This window comes from Mizuhopecten yessoensis, unplaced genomic scaffold (genome assembly GCF_002113885.1).
Source record: "Mizuhopecten yessoensis strain PY_sf001 unplaced genomic scaffold, ASM211388v2 scaffold10045, whole genome shotgun sequence".
In the NCBI taxonomy this organism is placed as follows: Eukaryota; Metazoa; Mollusca; class Bivalvia; order Pectinida; family Pectinidae; genus Mizuhopecten; species Mizuhopecten yessoensis.
In genome coordinates, this window is record NW_018408351.1 from 179,201 (window position 1) to 198,223 (window position 19,023).

At 34.9% G+C, this 19,023-nt stretch overlaps 1 protein-coding gene across 2 annotated transcripts in view; it reads left to right on the forward strand.

The window, feature by feature from the left end:
• LOC110459370 (sonic hedgehog protein A-like) overlaps positions 1–19,023 on the forward strand; it is an 82,273-nt gene that overhangs the window by 12,618 nt on the left and 50,632 nt on the right. The window contains exon 1 of one of the 2 annotated variants that reach the window (XM_021511590.1): positions 17,119–17,199. The exons of the other annotated variant lie outside the window; for it this stretch is intronic. The gene's annotated coding sequence lies outside the window, so the exon portion shown is untranslated. Of the gene's footprint in view, positions 1–17,118; positions 17,200–19,023 lie in introns of those variants that run through there. 2 annotated transcript variants of the gene reach the window in all.

The following is a 19,023-nucleotide window of genomic DNA, read 5'->3' on the forward strand; positions in this document are numbered from 1 at the left end:
AAGTTGCATTTAAAACATGAAGAAGTCAGCACTGACGCAGTAAACCTGTTTTTTTCTCGCAGGGGAAAATAGAGCAATTAAATAGAAGAAATGTCTAATAACATCAAACATGATACGCATCTCAAACGTATGTAATAAAACCTGTGGAGACCGGTAATCACGCCGCAATATTGTTAGTGTAACATCACAAAAGTCACGGCAAGGCTGTAAATGTCAAACGGCGGCCTGTTACCCAACACACAAGTGCTTGCCAGTTACCGATACAATCTCATAGAGAATGTGGAGACATTTTATCATCAATTGTCACATAAAAGTTTCTAATGAAGTCAATTAACACGTGTATATCTAGCCAGATATCAATTAACACGTGTTTACCTACCCCGATATCGAATACATGTACAGACCGACGTATACCTGACTTTTCTACAGGTATTGCTGGACCCCTTGATAACTTAACAAAGGACGTAGGACAGTTGCATACTGCTAATGTTGGTGTAACCATAACTCGAACCCAACCCGCTGTATTCATACCTGTAACAAAAACACATCGTACGATTAACTAAAAAATATCAAGTAATTCTTATCGATTTTACATGAATAAGAACTGCTGTTTTAAGAGAGTTAAGCTAGTCAGTTACTATTTTTCTGGTGGAAGTCTGGGTTTTCATTGGAACGTGGCCATTAAGATCTCCAGACCGAATCTGGCGGGTTACAAGAGCCCTCAGACTGTCAAACGGTACACAGGTGTCGTACTAACTAGACAATAAACACGGCCACTTATCGGCAAATGTTAAGGAGAATTCGACTAACATATACATTTGGTCCATTTATTTTACCTCTGTTTACAAAGCAGGGTGAACATTTCTAGTACAAAAAATAGAATTAAATGCGCTTAATGCAGTATGTAAGTGGGCTATTGATACAACTAACTAAAGTATATATCAGCTGATAGATACTAAGGCGGGAATGTGTCAGTAATTATAACATTTTATTACTTCTTACTCATTAGATTACTTTAATCACCTTCAACTCCCTAAATATGGCTTGAGTAGTCACGCTGATAAGACATGTCAAAGGTTTAATTGTGTACACTGTTTGAATTTAAGGATCCCCGTACCTCTGACAAAAACTGTAACTATCCGTCGGAAATTGTTTTTCTGGCATCACTGTAGCTTTGATAAATCATTCTGAAAAGAGAACATTACTTTAGCAACTTTTATAAAAAAAAAAACATCAACAACAGAGTTTTAGTTTAAAGCACGATGGGATTCGAACCCTGGACCTCATATCATAACACTGTCGCTTTAATCAACTGAGTCTTTTGGCAACAGAAATTTCCAGACTCAGTCGCGCTACTTTTTAATCAAAACCAAAGATAAAAGGAGATTATTGTATACACAAAACTATATAATGGAATTCTCTAGTGTTTGCCTGCGATGGTACAGGGATCCTTAAGGATATTTAATGTGGACACCTAGAATTATAAATCTGACATCCTGATACACATTGTTTATTTAACAAGGACGGTGATAAACTGCATTTATTATAAGACATAAGTAGAGAAGTCTGAGGTTGGGGTCCAAGTCAAATATCATAAGTCTGTGGTTGGGGTCCCAGTCAAATATCATAAGTCTGAAGTTGGTGTCCCAGTCAAATATCATAAGTCTGAAGTTGGTGTCCCAGTCAAATATCATAAGTCTGAGGTTGGTGTCCCAGTCAAATATCAAAAGTCTGAGGTTGGGGTCCCAGTAAATATCAGAAGTCTGAGGTCGAGGTCCCAGTTAAATTTCAGAAGTCGTAGGATGGGGTCCCAGTAAAATATCAGAAGTCTGAGGTTGGGGTCCCAGTAAAATATCAGAAGTCTGAGGTTGGGGTCCCAGTTAAATATCAGAAGTCTGAGGTTGGGGTCCCAGTAAAATATCGGAAGTCTGAGGTTGGGGTCCCAGTTAAATATCAGAAGCCTGAGGTTGGGGTCCCAGTAAAATATTGGAGTCTGAGGTTGGGGTCACAGTAAAATATCAATAGTCTGAGGTTGGGGTCCCAATAAAATATCAGAAGTCTGAGGTTGGGGTCCCAGTAAATTTTCAGACAGCTGAAGTCGGTATCTTAATTGAACACTATAAAGCTGAAGTTGGTTTCCAGTTAAATCTTAGAGAGCACAAGTTGATTTCAAAGTGGATTATCCGGAATTGCCTTTGAGCTGGAATACTGTTGAAGTCGAGCTGTATTATGTATCATTTTAAAAGTGTATTTGCTTAAGTGAAATGTTGAAAGCGTTATTCAACAACAAATGTCAATTGAAGAATGAATCAGTGAAATTTTGATATATGATGTAAACAAACATATTTACATCGCTTACAATCTGACAGTTATACTCTCACGTCGGTGTTTAACTCCTGTGATAATCTTGTTTCTCGATTGTTTGGAACTGTTTTCTTGCATTTTATCTTATAATGATTCTCATGTAATCTGAATCTTGATTATATTACAGGGAATATCTATTTGTTTGCGTACTAGCTAAATAATGAAATTGTTTATGTTTCGATCAATTTATATCTGATTATGTTATCTCTACGTGTGTTTGTATATATATATATGGGTCAAAGCCCATATATATATATCAATAACACATAGCAATGTATGTGATTGATGTATTGTAGTTTGATATTATTCTCGCTATGATTTCTTCGAAAAATAAGTTGGATATATTTCTATTTTATCTCATTGTTGCCGCTTTCAATAACGTGAACAGGCCTCCGTGATCTGGAATATGTTGAACATATTAACCGTACATCAAACGAATCATATTTGACTGTTTTCAATGGCTGTTGTCCTCGTCCAATTAAAACCATTCACATAATCTACTCTGCAGTGAATTGAATTGTACCTTATATGGAACGTTTTATCGTTCATCCTTATGCTTAGTTTGATGGAATAAGTGCAAGATTAATCCCTTTTCACCATTAATGATATCTGAAATAAATGCTTAACACGTCCACTCGACCGTTTCGAAGCAATCTTATCATAACGTTTTAAAATTCAATTTCTCCCTGTTATACATTTAATCTGTTTTGTATTAAGAATTGAGAAAAGTTATGCGTCATTTTTTTGTCTCCAACAATAATTTTTAAGTAAAGCTTAAACATTTTTTATCAAAATAATCCTTTAGCAATATCACTGAACCAGAACATGGATCTTCTGAAAAAGCTTTGGGAAGCCTTTATATTGCCGATGTTCGGCAGTGAGTTATCATGTTTACACTACGTGCTTCTACATTTAATGTATCAACAACTTATATAAAAAAGGTCTTTTACTTCAAGAAATGTAGTATCAATACCTATGAAATATTGAATTAATTCCATTAAAAATATTTTATACATCTAGAAACACTTTCTTATATACATCTATGCTTTTAATAAATCCAATTATGAGAATCAATTGACTTTTAAGTTTTAAAGAGATAATATACATACAGGTATTCTTTTTCACCTAATGAAATAGTTTGTCATATGCTAAATATAAACCTATTCAGACACAGCACACTAGCCCGCTGATAGAAACATTGTGTACAAGTTAATGCAAGGATCGACGGTTACCGTTGTTGTTAAGAAGTAAAATGCACAGCTTTATTGTAGAAATGAGAAGGCCTCACGGTCAATCGGTTTCAGGTGTAAAAACGTCACGCACATGACCCACAAATAGACCATTTACGACGGAGAAGGCTATTTAGGTTTGGCGATGTCCTGCCAGCATTTTAAAAGATGGGCGGTTCGAAACTGTCACTATTGACGGCTCCTTAATACTTGATAGTTTGAATGGGGAAGAAACCTATTTTAACAGCCAGTACAGGACTCTAAACAATTTTATACGATTTCAATAACACTTGTTCACATAACACCATGAAATGTACATTTCAGGATATTTTGAGTGGTATTTGTGATGATTTATGCTGTCGTGTATGATTGTATGTCGAGACGAGGACTGTCTGAGAGTAGCAATCACGTCGAACTAGGTCGGTTTCATGTCGGTGTCGTTGCACAACTGCACAAAACAGTTATAAAGAAGAAAAATGCGTTACGCAATAAAACAAGGGTGAACGTTAACAAGAGATGTTAAGTAGGTACCATAATGTTTGATAAATATCCGCCAATAAATGCATCAATTAAATGCTAGATTTACACGCTTACTTATCACAAAATTTGATCCCAATCTTCACCAACCGGCTGATAAATATCAGGAAAGTAATCTGGACGTTAAGTAGATATTACCGTTCTCCGTAACCGTCAGATTTGTAGCACTGGTACCAACGCTCTTCGATTGATTGATCAAACAAAGATTGCACCAAGAAACGACAACTTTAAGGTGGGTTACATAATTATTTACACAATATGTTAAGTCCGTGTACAATTTTATGGGTTTGAGGGGGCGGGATGGGAAAGAATAGATATTAGTTAGGTTGCGTAGTCCTGATATCGAATGATTGCAGAAAACATGAGGGTTGGGCGTATGGCTAGTGTGTTTGTTCTCTCCCACATACACAAAGTTGAATTTTACCTCGGTAACATAATTATTTATATTACAGGAAGTAGTCGCTGTCGTTCAGACTGATTTGGTTATAATACTCTGTCAACATTTAATCACGGGATGGTTTATGAAATCCTCCCATAGTTATGTGCAAGCATTGTTTTTTCCGAAGATATGGCGAGCATTTTAAACGAACTTTCATCTTATTTAATAAGATCGAGAAATAGTGAAATAATGAATTATACATCAAGGTGCATCAATGTACTCATAAAGAAAACAATATGTTTTAAAAGTGTACTCTTCATTGTTGGAGTTTTTGTTTGAAAAATAACCTCGGTAACATAATTATTTATATTACCGGAAGTAGTCACTGTCGTTCAGCCTAATTTGGTTCTAATGCTCTGTCAACATTTACTCATGGGATGGTTTATGAAAGTAGTGAAATAATGAATATACATCAAGGTGCACCAATGTATTCATAAAGAAAACAATATGTTTTAAAAGTGTACTCTTCATTGTTGGAGTTGTTGTTTGATAATTATCCACTGGAGGTATATAATAATAATACTCCGATGATTTAATAATGCCTTATCACATTGTTAATTGATTGGACTAATTCCGTCGTTTATTGTTAGGCGTTATGCTGAGTTGTTGATGATGCGACATTACAGATTTTGATATTTAACTATATTTTGGATGTGCGATTTTCAAGGACTAAATAAAAAAGTAATAAGTTGATGTTAATTAGATAATTTCATATCACTGTCTTGAATTAGAAAATCGAACATAACCTAACTATTGTCTTACACTTTTATAATGACCGATAATCAGACACATGGAAATACCAAAAATACAACCACACGATATTCCTACACATCATACTATCCACATAACATTATAAAGATTATTTTTCGTTTTATCTTCAACATGCTATTATTAAATGTCCTTTTGACATTAAGGGTATGGCGGATTCCTTTATAATATATGTTTCTCATACCTCTGACCGTAGATCCAACATTCAAAGATTGATCAAGTGAATAGATGTTCATTCCGGGAGCAAATAGATTATCCATGGTATTGCTCTTTTTGTTCCTTACAACACTCTCATCTCTTTTAAGTGTTCCGAAATTATAGGCTTGCTTGACACCGGTCCCTCCCCCTCTATGTAGGGTTACGTCTACGCTCAATAAATATTCAATTTCTTTCTATCACTATTTGTAAACGCCTTCTAAGTAGGGTTTCAGTCTATTAAAACTTTCTTATCCCTTCAAGAAAGGAATATTTCCTTTATTCAAAATGTTAATTCATAATACAATCAGCTGTTCGTCACATTCACTTTCAAACGATCAAATAGATGAGTGTTACATTAAAATCAAATGGACGAGTGTTACGGTAGAATAATGAGAGCTGTAACCTTGCCGCACCGCTACAATACCACACCACCGATCAGTGGTCTGCCTTTAACTTTTATTTTGTATTTAAACATTCTTTTCACTGTTTTGCAAGCGTATTTATTAGTTAGAATGATTTCCTTTTTACGTGTGAATTAACCTGTCGACTATGATTACTACAGAGCGTGTAGCCCGGACCCTGGGGTAGCTTACTCGGTGAGAAAGTGCGCTTCATGCACTCAACGTCAACAGGTTCATCTGTGACATTTTCTTATAGTCTATGGTGACATTGATCCCGAATTAACGTTTAAGGGTTTAATCAAATATTCAACTGATGTTTCCTTGGTTCCTGTTGTCCTTCGTCTTTGAGGTTTCCTATTTGTTCTTTTTTGCTTTTGTTTACAAGGTAGATTGTTTTATTCATCTTACAACTGATATTATCAAATAATTTTTGTTTAATCAATTAAACTCGTTTTAAATTTTTGAATGTGCCTACTAATAACAGTCAAGGGTCAAGCATCGTCATGTTGGCTGTTTTCTCGTCAACCATGATCCGAGTAAATAGCCACTGTACAATTGAAGACTCCTTACCATCAGAATATGTAGAATTATCGTCTTCTTCAACAGTTATCTTTAACGTTGTGTTTGGATTTGTTTGTAAACAGTGATATGTTTAGCACCTTTTTGTATTTAATGTAGATGTTTTCATAAAAAAACTGTTTGTCCTGATGGGTAAACTGATATTGATACAGCATCGTATCATTGGTGTATGACAAGACAGACATTGTATGCCAGGTTACAAGTCATGGAAGTTTGTATATAATATACCTGTTTTCTTCAGTAAGAACTAAACGTTTACGTATGAATTTATAACATTGATGAATTTTACATAAAGGCACAGATCGTTTAAGTCTTAAGTGAGTGCTGGAATGTCAATACAGAACGGGTCGTGTATCCCGACGGCAGAGTGCAGTCTCCTGTCTGGGACAGGTCAGATAAGGTGATTGTCTTCAATTAGAACGTCGATTGGACATCACCTGTGTATTTTAGCACCTGGTCGTTTAGCTGCTGCGTCTGTGTCGGAGATTACGATGATAGTTACGGAGAGTATTCGGTCTGGGTTCTGGGTTAGCACGGGTCTGTGAACGGTTGCTTTGACGTCCAGGTGCCGCCGCGTGACGCCGAGGACCGGTCATACACAATGTGTCGAGTGGACGATGTCTCCCGTAAGTCTGGTCCCGTCACCACCTTAATAACATTAAAACTTACATCAGGGTAGCACTAGGTACACGGCCTACTTACAGTGAGGCAAGTTCTTGGTACATTGTACCAGGACTGTGTCCTCTGTCCCATATGTATCATAGGGATACTTCTACCGAACAATGCAATGGAGCTGTGATGCTGAGATATGTAACCAACGTGCTTTGGTTTCTCAAAACTTGTTAGATGTTCTCCTCAAATGATATTTTACAATAAAAATATTGTTTAAGAAAAGATGAAATCTAAATTTAAGGAACTGTTATGAAATTTGGACCTGTGAACTTTCCTATACTATTCCCATTGATCCTCTGAAAATTGTATGTGAATAGCATGTGACCATGGTAGACGCACAGATGATATTTGTATTGTTAATGAAAGTGTACGAACAGTGAGGTCAACTTATCACTAAATGATATATTTTATTTTTCTTGGAGATGACAAAGACATGTATCACCGAACATTGGCGAATATTTTATTTCTCAAACCCAAAGAGGATATGAGATAAATACAATATTTGTGTATCAGCAACAAATTAGTATATCAGACCCGTTGGTGACGGTTAAAATTTATATTGATATGAAAAGATAACAACCGGAAATGTGTTTGGATAGATATATAAAAACACCAATAAATATATAACATATTAAAATACATATAAATAATATTTAAATATAAGCAATATGCTTCAATATATTTATACAATATGTTAGTACACACAATACATTAAAATTGATACATACTAATCAGTAAAATTATGTGAAATAAAAACCACTTGCACTATAAATTCAATTCACTATTTTACTTGTGGATGAGTTCTGATTACAAATGAAATGACCCGGTGTCGGGTTTACTGGGACGTACCCTGTAATAGGGTTCACGAATGATTGGGACGTGCAACGTTATAGGGTTTACAAGTTATTGTGACGTACCCTGTTGTGGGGTTAAGGAAATACTGACGTCTCCAGTTATGAACATCAAACAATATTAAGACGTACCCGGTTGTGAGGTGCGCGTTCCGAGGACCTACCCGGTTGTGAGGTGCGCGTTCCGAGGACCTACCCGGTTGTGATGTGAACGTTCCGAGGACCTACCCGGTTGTGAGGTGCGCGCTCCGAGGACCTACCCGGTTCTACTTCTCCCTTTATTGCAAGCTGATCTGACATTCACGTAGTAAATTTCAATTGATCAGGAAATTGTGTGTTTTGCTGATATGTATATGTTTATATAGAACTCTCTACAGAACGGAAACGAGCGAGAGAACATTTTTGTGGATATGTAGAAATTAATTTACATCGATATGATGTTGACTTAAGAAGGTGCGATGTTTCTACAGTTATAATCCCAGTGTTTACTTTTCATTAAATGAACATTAAACTGATTGGCGCTGAGCAGTTGCCTGTCCAGAGCGGTGCGGGACTGTTTGATGTCCGTGCTTTAAGTCGCCTGTTCTACCTGTTCACGTCATTGCTCGGTCACGGCCAATACGTATACACATCTTCATTTGTTTAAACAGTTCTTTTGCACATTTCTTTTGATGACGTGTTATTATAACCGTCAGTAGTACCAGCTAGCATACATCAAAAATCCGACACGGTATCGCAGCATTTCAACATTTCACTAACGTGGTTAGCTTTATTTTCGTAACTCATACTGTCCTTCCAGATTTGTTTTTGTCTTCTTTTTAACATTTTCAAATGTTATTTACAATATATACATCATGTTTATTAAATATTGATAAACATACTGTAATGGTTAACTTATCTTTTTCGATTTCTATTGGTATATGAAAGCTTGTAAGCTTATCGACGTTGTCACAGAGATCTAGTAGGGTAGGGAAGTCCTTCAAATGTATGCATACTTGTCATTAACGCCTAACAAGAAATACACTTGATTGCTTAGTCAACAGCGCGTCGTGTAAACTACTCGGATTGACTAAAGTACACCTGCAATTACCTCCAATAATATTGTTCTTATTAAAAAGTGTAAAATAAATCTCATTTGAAGAAAGTGATAAGTCTATTTATAAACATTCTTAATAAATACTATTATCTAACTCCGATCAAACCAGGCCAAAGATATATATTCGTACATGTTTAAGCTCTTGACACGAGCGAATACTTCAAGGATCATATAGCCAATGCAAATATTCAAGAAATCGGTATCGGTTTTTAGAAACTGGATGATTCATTATAACAAACACACAAACTTTCCTTCTATGTTTCACCAAGGGTACTCAATAAAAAAGAGTATCTATCAAAGACACCTTGTTTCCTATTTCACCAAGACTGGTTCGAGAATACCAATTAAATACGTTTCAATGAATTTTGTTTCTCCAAGAAAAGATCGAGATTTTTTTCAAAGACAACTTGACAGTTGAATGTTCAAGATTGCCGGTATTTAACCAATTTGATCCCTTTTTGTTTCCGAAAGAAAAGACAGACCAAGTTTATCTAGCAAAGACAATTCGATTTCTCTGTGGTTTACAGACAAAACTAAAATTAGATACGGGGTCAATTTTTTAATTAGAAGTTACATGTCTCATCATCGTTCATGTTTAATGATACATTACTTTTTAGATATGTTATTTATGATTTAATACATCAGAACTTACTTTTCCTCACAATGTTTTTCATCGATTTAGCATCATGTAATGTTTTCACTTTATTTTGTTTGTGGTCTATAACGGTCCTACTGAAGTGGGACACAGTAACTGATAGCTGATAAACTCACCATACCATACAGTTGAATAACTATATGGTTAAACGTTTGATAAAGGTTGATCTATATTTGGCCATTTGTGTATTGTACATGGGTATGGCTTTAACGGGGTACTGAGTATGTACGATAGTAGGAGTACAGTTTGTTGTATGAGAGAGCGCCTGCTTTCAGCGTGTTTGCACCAACGTGTACTGTACTTACCGATACCAATCAGCAGTCAACAGCGATACCAAAACACAATATCCTTTGTTTTTAACGTTAAATTCACATCATTTTGAAATGAATAGCAAATACTACTTCAAACAAAACGTACAGACGACTGGTTTCTTTATTATTTTGATGCTGCCGTGATAAGTTAACGGTAAGTGTTACGCTCTGTCGACAATATAGGTCTTATCACTATAAAAACAATAAATATCCCATAAACTGTTTATATAAAGTCATTATCAGATTTGGAACTATATCTGCTATTATTTCAACATTTTGGAAATTGCTGTTTAATTCCATTGACGGGTGTCCGGCTGATTGATGCGGCGTGCCACTTGTTGTTCCTGCTATGTAACTCCTGCTACTTTGCTAGAACTGTTTGACTCAGTAGTACTTGAAAGTAGAAACGATAAACTTGGACCTGGTGTCAGGAAACAGATAAGCTGTTCAAATATTAACTTTGTTAGAGGAAATAACGGGGTCATACATATAAATATGTACCCGCAATGTAACAAATGCTTCTGGTATTTTTTTATTTTTTTTAAATTGTCAGCACTACTTGATGCTGTTTAATCAAAAAGAATAAAGGTTTTAATTTTCATTCAAAAACTACACATTGAAGTGACATAGGTTTGGTAATCGACGAATGAAAATGGGCTATTTCTTTCTAGGTCTTTTTGATACATTTACAATAACAAATAATCCTAGCAATCCGCAACATGTTTAGGGTATACATAGTTTGTTAGTACCTAGCATGTTTCCCCTAAACGTGGACATTACTCTGTTGTTAATTGTTGTGTACAGTTCAGTCCATTCCTATTAGTTATCAACTGTGTATGGTATATAACGAGTTAATAAGAGCACGAGAGGACAAGGTCGAAGTGGATCTCTTCGGCAATACTAAAACAAGTTCTACATATAATGCAGAAAACGTTTATTCACTCAGTGCATTTAGTCCACGGGTTTGCAATAGCTTTAACCTATTTTGAAATTTCCTCAGTAACTGCTGTATTGAGTTTAAATGTTGAATTGACAACACGGTGTACTTTTTTGAGTCGACACTACACATATGTTCCGTTTATCGACGCTATGGTATAATATATATTTAGCTATTGACGTTGTGGAATATATACTTTTGTGTGGTGACACTATGGTATAATTTATACTTGGCTATTGACGTTGTGAAATATATAATTTTGTGTGGTGACACTAGGGTATAATTTATACTTGGCTATTGACGTTGTGAATTATATACTTTTGTGTGGTGACACTATGGTATAATTTATACTTGGCTATTGACGTTGTGATATATATTTGTGTGGTGACACTATGGTATATTTTGTGTGTTGACGTTGCGTTATGATTTGTCTGTCTTTTTATTTATATTGTTTTTTATGTTTATCTATTATGTTCATTGATACACATATATCATCTTTGTGTGATGTCGTTCTGATATGTATTACTAATGAACACACATATCTACTATTGTACTATACAGATTGTCATGTTTCAGTCGACCCGAGTTTTTCTTGTTAAACTGTTAAAGTTATTCGTATTTTTAAAACTTTACACTTGAGCCCTCTTATTAAGAATGTATAAATATTCCATTAATCGCAGTCGTTTATTTATTGATACAAATTTTAATAAGCTCTGTAATTTACTTTCATACAATTTAGATATATAACTGACATGTTCTGTATCCATATATATTTTGTGCCTTTGTAATGTGATGTTCAAAGCTCAATTCACATGTTTTTCCTCGGGCACATCCCCCTTCATTAAAGTATTATTGATTTGATTTCCTACCAAGTACATCTTCATTTTACTAGGGTTTTATCCTCTTAAGTAGGTCCTCAGCAATCAACTGTTATAGCAAAGCAGCATTACCCTCAGGCTGCACAGTGGCCGGGTTGATGAAAAAGGAACCCTTAGTATATTTAAACTAATTATAATACATTCATAAATAGAGGGACCCTGTATCATGAGATTTGTCAAACAGGCATGTAGCGAGTTTAGGGCCTCTACCTACCCTATTGAACTGTGGAGAGTGATATTGAACAGGCCCGTTGAACACCCGTCACAACATTCTATCTCAGTTACCGCCAATCAATTAAAACGCCATGAATGACCATGCTTATCCTAGAGATGAAAGGTTGGTCATTTGATGGCCCTCCTTTGCCGGGCATTGAAGGGGTGAAGTGCACCTCCATAGACTCCCTAACAACTCCCAGGACTTTGATCGACTCACTAGGTCTGAATCATTGTGTGGAAGGTCAATCAGGTTATGACCTTATATGACCAACAAGTGGAACCAAACTTTAATAAACAAGATTATTAAAATTCCTTGTGGTTTCATCATTAAGGTTTCGGCTGTTTATACAGGTATGCTATTATACTCACAGGCAGCATTGTAAACACCAGGAAGTGATGTGTCCATATGTATGGCTATTATGGTTAAACCTCTAATATATGTAAGCGATATTTATGCTTTCGAGATGATAAAGGTATTCAAACGAGCAGACGGTTTACTGACGTTCATGGGAGTATTTCCTAGAAAGGCATAATCGTTTTGCTTTTGGAAATAACACGTGTGTTGTAAGTACAGCCATTCGATTGACTCATGCCCTGCCGTCGATATTTGTATTGGATGGTTTCAGTTTGGGCCTAGTGATGGGTAAATAGATACCGGTAGAAATCAAAACTAGTCACGGTTGATTTAAATGGCTAATTGAGTTGTTTTTATTACACATTCAAACCCCATAAATGGCATACGACTGAATATATGGCTCCAGTATTGATAGCTATGTTAACGCGGAACTCGCGTACTAATACCCGTGTCTGCACGATGTTATAAATTTCCGAACATGCGTACCGAAATGCTGACGTCATTTTACACTGACTGCCCGTGACCAGGGTATCACTGGATCTCACCCTGATTATATACATAGTTATCCATACTATACTTTTATATATCTACTGCTAATTTCCGTTCGTCTGGCATACTGTATTATCGGAACATCTCGGCTTACATCCCTCAATCGTCTGGCCAGTTTAGATGTGTATCGCGTCCCGGCCAATCTCACGGCAGTAAATGTCGCGCGCCTTCTGGCGGAATATGATTAAGACATCCCTGCTGATGACCTGGCTAGACACCTAGCATCAGCATACGACACTACTGTTGATCAAGTTGTCTGTTATGTGACATACTCATATCATCCCAGTACAATCACTTCTCTGCCATGGCCACTTCCTTATCGTTGAATTGCATGGTCCATGCTTTAACCCTGCAATCAAGATACATCAATATATATCCAACAGTTCTTTAGTTTTTGAAATATTCAGTTGTCATATTTAAATTTAGTCGAAAACCAAATTTGCCATTAACGTACCTACTTTAAACAATACTAACACTGACTAACATGTATTACTGCTTTTTAATGTTATCCCCATTACACAAACGTACTCATTAAAAGATGATTGCATTTGGACGTTCCTAATCAATTTGTCTGTCTATTCTATAAAGAGAAAATGGTTTGTTTTAGGCACACTGTGTGTCCCGCCTGATTAGAACAGGTTGCCTAACTGACTACGAGAATGTAAGTTACCGACAGACATCGGTAATATAACATACCAGACCAATAAATAAATATTCAGTTAGAATAGACAGCTTAAATCCGTTTGAGACCACGACAAAACCGTGATAAATTAGTGTTGAGGGGACAAGAACACATGTCAGAAATCACCATTCGCATTTTAACACGCAGGCGTTTTGCATGAAAATTTTGATTGTAAATAGCATAACATGGTTTTCTACATAAATATCCCATGTGTCTATGTTGTGATTGCTGAACGGCGTTTTTTTATGAATACAGCCGTACAGTGCCGCCACGCTATAATATAAAAGAAGTACATTACGATTTCACAAAAAAACTCATTTTTCAATAATGAATAGCCTTATGTATTGTATCGTTTTTTTAATTTTTTATTTCTACGATATTTGGTTTGAAAATAAACTATTTACTAATTAAACAACAATATGGATAGTTTTTAATCAAAAGTAAAATTACAATCATCACCTTAATGATAAATAGTTATATTTGTCAACGAAAAAGTACTGCAGTTTAAGTGATATAATACAACCATACCATAGGTATAAGAATTGTACTGTAGCGTATTTGACAACAGAACTGTGCTTCAGTGTGTTGTTATATAAACTATCACTTTGTTATCAGTATTATGCTACAGAATACACTCTATTCTCCAAAAACCACTATAGGTTTCCTCACTCCCGTCTCGTTGGATAATTCTGCCAGGGGTTGTTAAACTTTTTTGTTACCCACTGTCCGTTTTTCATTGTTCAATCTTAAAATTGTGACATCACGTAATAATGCTTTGCGATCCAATCATAAACAGGAATAATGTATTTCCCAGGTAAACATATGTATCTCTAGATATGATTTAATTACCTGTTATTACCTATACATTGGGAATCTGTGAACACACTGTCTGATAAATACCAGTAGCTAACTTTTACCCTATCATTGCCGTGAACATCTGATAAATGCATTCACATTTCGCCTCCAGATCAATTTAATGTGTCGGGGATGACAAAACAAAACTCACTGTTTCCTTCAAATATATAATTTATTATTTAATAGACACGACGCTATCTAACTGAACGACACTCATGTATTGTTTTAGTGTTTATGCTTAATTCGTTACATAAACCTGAAATCGTATTGGACCAGCTCTACTTTTTTCTATGTAGATGATCTTTTATATAATAATTCAAACACTATCATGTCCAGCTATCTTTTATTCTGTATCATTAACGTTGTGCCATGAAGAATTATTATAGTTAGGAATTATCGTTTCTTTTAAGTGCAGACTTAGCACATTGTATCATACGTAATACATGTTTAATATGTGTCTGTGTACAAGTTTTTCACGTGTACAATATTGTGACTCTACTCCCTCCCAAAATCTATTTAAACCCAGTCAAGTATGGAACAAGCTGTGCCGGTATGTAATCGGCAGGAAATTGAACAAGTTCAGTGGAGTATTAAATGATGTGATCCCTCCGTGTTCAATGGTACACACGGTTATGACATGGTGTTACACTGACGTTTACGGTTCGGTACCCGGGGTGAGGCTCATTCGACATCACATCATATATGGGTACGACAACAGTTCCCACACAGATTTCATTTATAACAGTCTAAATTAATTTCTCTTGTCATAAAAGAAGCACTTGTTAAATTTCGATGTCACAGGGTCTATGGGAAAATACTGCTGCGGATATTTACCAAAGTTTACTATTGAGCATATGTTATTTTCAATAAATGTTGCTGTTACGCCATAAAACGTCCAAAATGCAATAATGATGTCTTTCTTGTTTTATGAGAGACTGTTGAAACTTCGGAATAGCTAAGACACGTGCCCTTACGTGTTGGTGGTAGGACGGACGGTTTTATTTATAAAAAAAAGATTGTGAAGTTAAGCGTAAAACCCTGATGGTTTTGGGTGTGTCTTGCGTCGTACAAAGGCGTCCGCCCTTCTTTTCCCAATCAGTATTGATATTCTACGCCGAGTCATGTCAAACCAGCTCGACTCTTCGGTGATTTCCACTGGCCGATTATTCTGTATAAATTTGTTTGATATTTTGGTATAGATATTACTCGTTATTCTAATGTACTTCTCATGAGTCTACTTGTACTTTATAAACACACTTTAGTCCTATACTCAGCTGTTCAGAAAATATCAAATAGTATAAAAGGGAAACACAAAAACTGACTTTTATATTGCAATTAAACAATTTATACAATTGGTATGTTCGTTTAATATTCTTACTGTTTAACCTGTGTATTAATGTAAATGTACTAATCATTGACGTTCTACTGTTCCAAGACAATGGAAGCTGGCTACGTTTTATTATTAATCCGGCAGGAATTTCACAAATACTTTTATTATTATTAACAATTAATTTTTAACATATTATTCAGTTTGTCAATTACATTTAAATTATATGAACCATATCTATATACCAATTGATAAAATCGTTTAAGTACGCCCTTCCTCATTCTGATAATATAAATAATAAGGTTGTAGTTTATATAAGCGTAACGTGTAATTGCCAGTGACTGACGGATAGCTGTAGGCCGTCAGACCTAATCCTAGATCATCCCAGTGATAGGCCTCGTTTGTCTCTGTAAATATCAATTGATATCATCGACGATGTCGACACACATCCACGCACCTGTTGGAGGGGATCCCGTCCAACTATACCTCCTACAATCACAATAGAATTAAGCAAAGTTTTGGATATGTTTGAATTCGTAATTTAAAGATTATAAGAAAAACATGTTCGCGTTATAAATTACCTCTGTTGCCAACTATGTTACTTTTACTGTCTTTTACATATTACCTTCATTAAACATCAAAAACAAATAAATATAGAATTATACATCACATCTAGTTTATAGTAGCAGTTATGTATATTCATACCCCAGGTGGAAACCTGTTGGTTGTATTCTCCTACGAGGCGGCCTAGTGGGGTCGGTGTTAGACAATATGCACCGAGAATAGCCTCCATTCTATCTTATTTCAGTGTATCGCTTTCAGATAAAAAAAACTTTGTTCTAGATTTAATGTTTAAATCAAACAAGGTGTTTTTGTCAATTAAATCGCATTAAAATATATACTCCACTCCGACGTTTTATATACATCCCAATGTAAACATAGTCCACCCATTCAAACATTGAATGGTTGGAGAGAGCTGTCTTTAGATTATAACTGTGTTCAGACTATCTCCTTATTATACAGTTGTACGTGCAATTAACTCATTTTACTGAATCAGTTACGTTTGAAAACAAGCAGATTACATAATATTGAAACACTGGGGTAAAAAAACACATTAGAAAGATTACAATCATGTCACGGCCTTGGGATAACCAAATGTCAGGCAACACTCAATCCTACAAACGTCAAAATATAAATACGTGTAGACAAGCTTAAGGTAGAAAAGGGGAAGTTAGGTTTGGAGTGGGGCCATGATATGATGACAGTTTCTGGAGTAAAGGATGCACACCTCGTCTTTTGGGTAAGCAGTTTAGCTATACTTAAAATATCTATTCTTTGATTTGTTATTAAGTGGTTAATGTATTTAACACCATGTTACACCTCTTACATTTACTCAGTCAAATTAGCAAGAGTAATGACAACACAATTTGTGGCATTATGATCATTGATAAACTCTGTCTGCCTCGACTCAGTTTTATGTGTCCACTTACTATTCTAGAACGTCGCAGTGAGATTTGTGTTCACCTCGTCTCGGTGTGTCGGCTAGGCGTGAATCAATATTGGCCCCGCTGAGTAAATCACATATGTCTCAATCAAACGTTGAAAGGTTATGTAATATTTAGCAGTCCTAAACCAACACTACCTGGTAAACGACCTATATGATTTGAATATGTAGCAAAGCAAAACGAAACTGTATAGTGTGTAAGTACACTACCTAACAGGTACTGAGGTTATATCGGAACTAACTTTAGGTACATATCACATTAAAAATAAAAAAAAATCATTATATTCATTTATTTATATGAAACCTTACTTTGATGTTTTCTGAGCTTGTAAATTGGAACACCTTATCAAACATATAAAAATGAAGTTTGAAGTGCTGTTGTACTATTGTAGTGATATCATTTTCTATTGTCAGCTCTTGCAAAGTTTTATCTTAGTTGTTAATATTATAGTTTCGATTTTTAGTTATTCACCTTAGTTTCGATATTGAGTTAGTTATCTTAGTTTCAATATTGAGTTATTTATCTTAGTTTCGATATTGAGTTATTTATCTATGTTTCAATATGGATTTAGTTATCTACGTTTCGATATGGCTTATTTATCTTAGTTTCGATATGGATTATTTATCTGAGTTTCTATATGGATTTAGTTATCTACGTTTCGATATGGATTATTTATCTTAGTTTCGATATGGATTATTTATCTTAGTTTCGATATGGATTATTTATCTGAGTTTCTATATGGATTATTTATCTGAGTTTCTATATGGATTTAGTTATCTAGGTTTCGATATGGATTATTTATCTTAGTTTCGATATTGAGTTATTTATCTTAGCTTCTATATGGAGTTATTTATCTAGGTTTCGATATGGAGTTATTTATCTAAGCTTCTATATGGAGTTATTTAACTTTTGATACTGAGTTATTTATCTAAACTTCTATATGGAGTTATTTATCTTAGCTTCTATATGGAGTTACTTAACTTTGTTTCCGATATTGCGTTATTTTTCTTAGTTTCGATATTGCGTTATTTATCTTAGTTTCGTTATGGAATTGTTTTTCTTAGTTTCGATATGAAATTAATCATCTTTAAACAATAATGAAAGAAAATAATATATTTTTCAGTCACCTATTTCATGATTAATATACAAATCAAAATTGGCAAATATTTTGTTATTTTTCTAAATGTAGTCTTAATTTTATTATTCCTGTACATATTAGTAATAGTGTAAATGGTATTTCAATGAAAAAGACTAGACATGAAAAGAATGATAATGTATATATTTTGAGTATGACTCGATGATTGAGCGGCAATACATATATTGATACGTATCAATCTACAATTCATATTTAAGCTGTATCAGAGTGATAACATTTTGTGTTTATATGGTTTAACAAATGATATTATGAAGCTTTAAATTGATAACATTCTGATTTCTGTTAAAATTATGATATATCCCAAAGGTGAAAGTGAAAACATAATTTTGTCATTTTATCCGGAAAAAAATCGTTTCTTAAATAGGAACAGTAGCAACACCTGAAAAGGGTGAAGACAACACGAAACCAACAGGAATGGTTGTCCGGAGGCTTCGTGTGAATGTTTTCTTTTTTACAATAACAC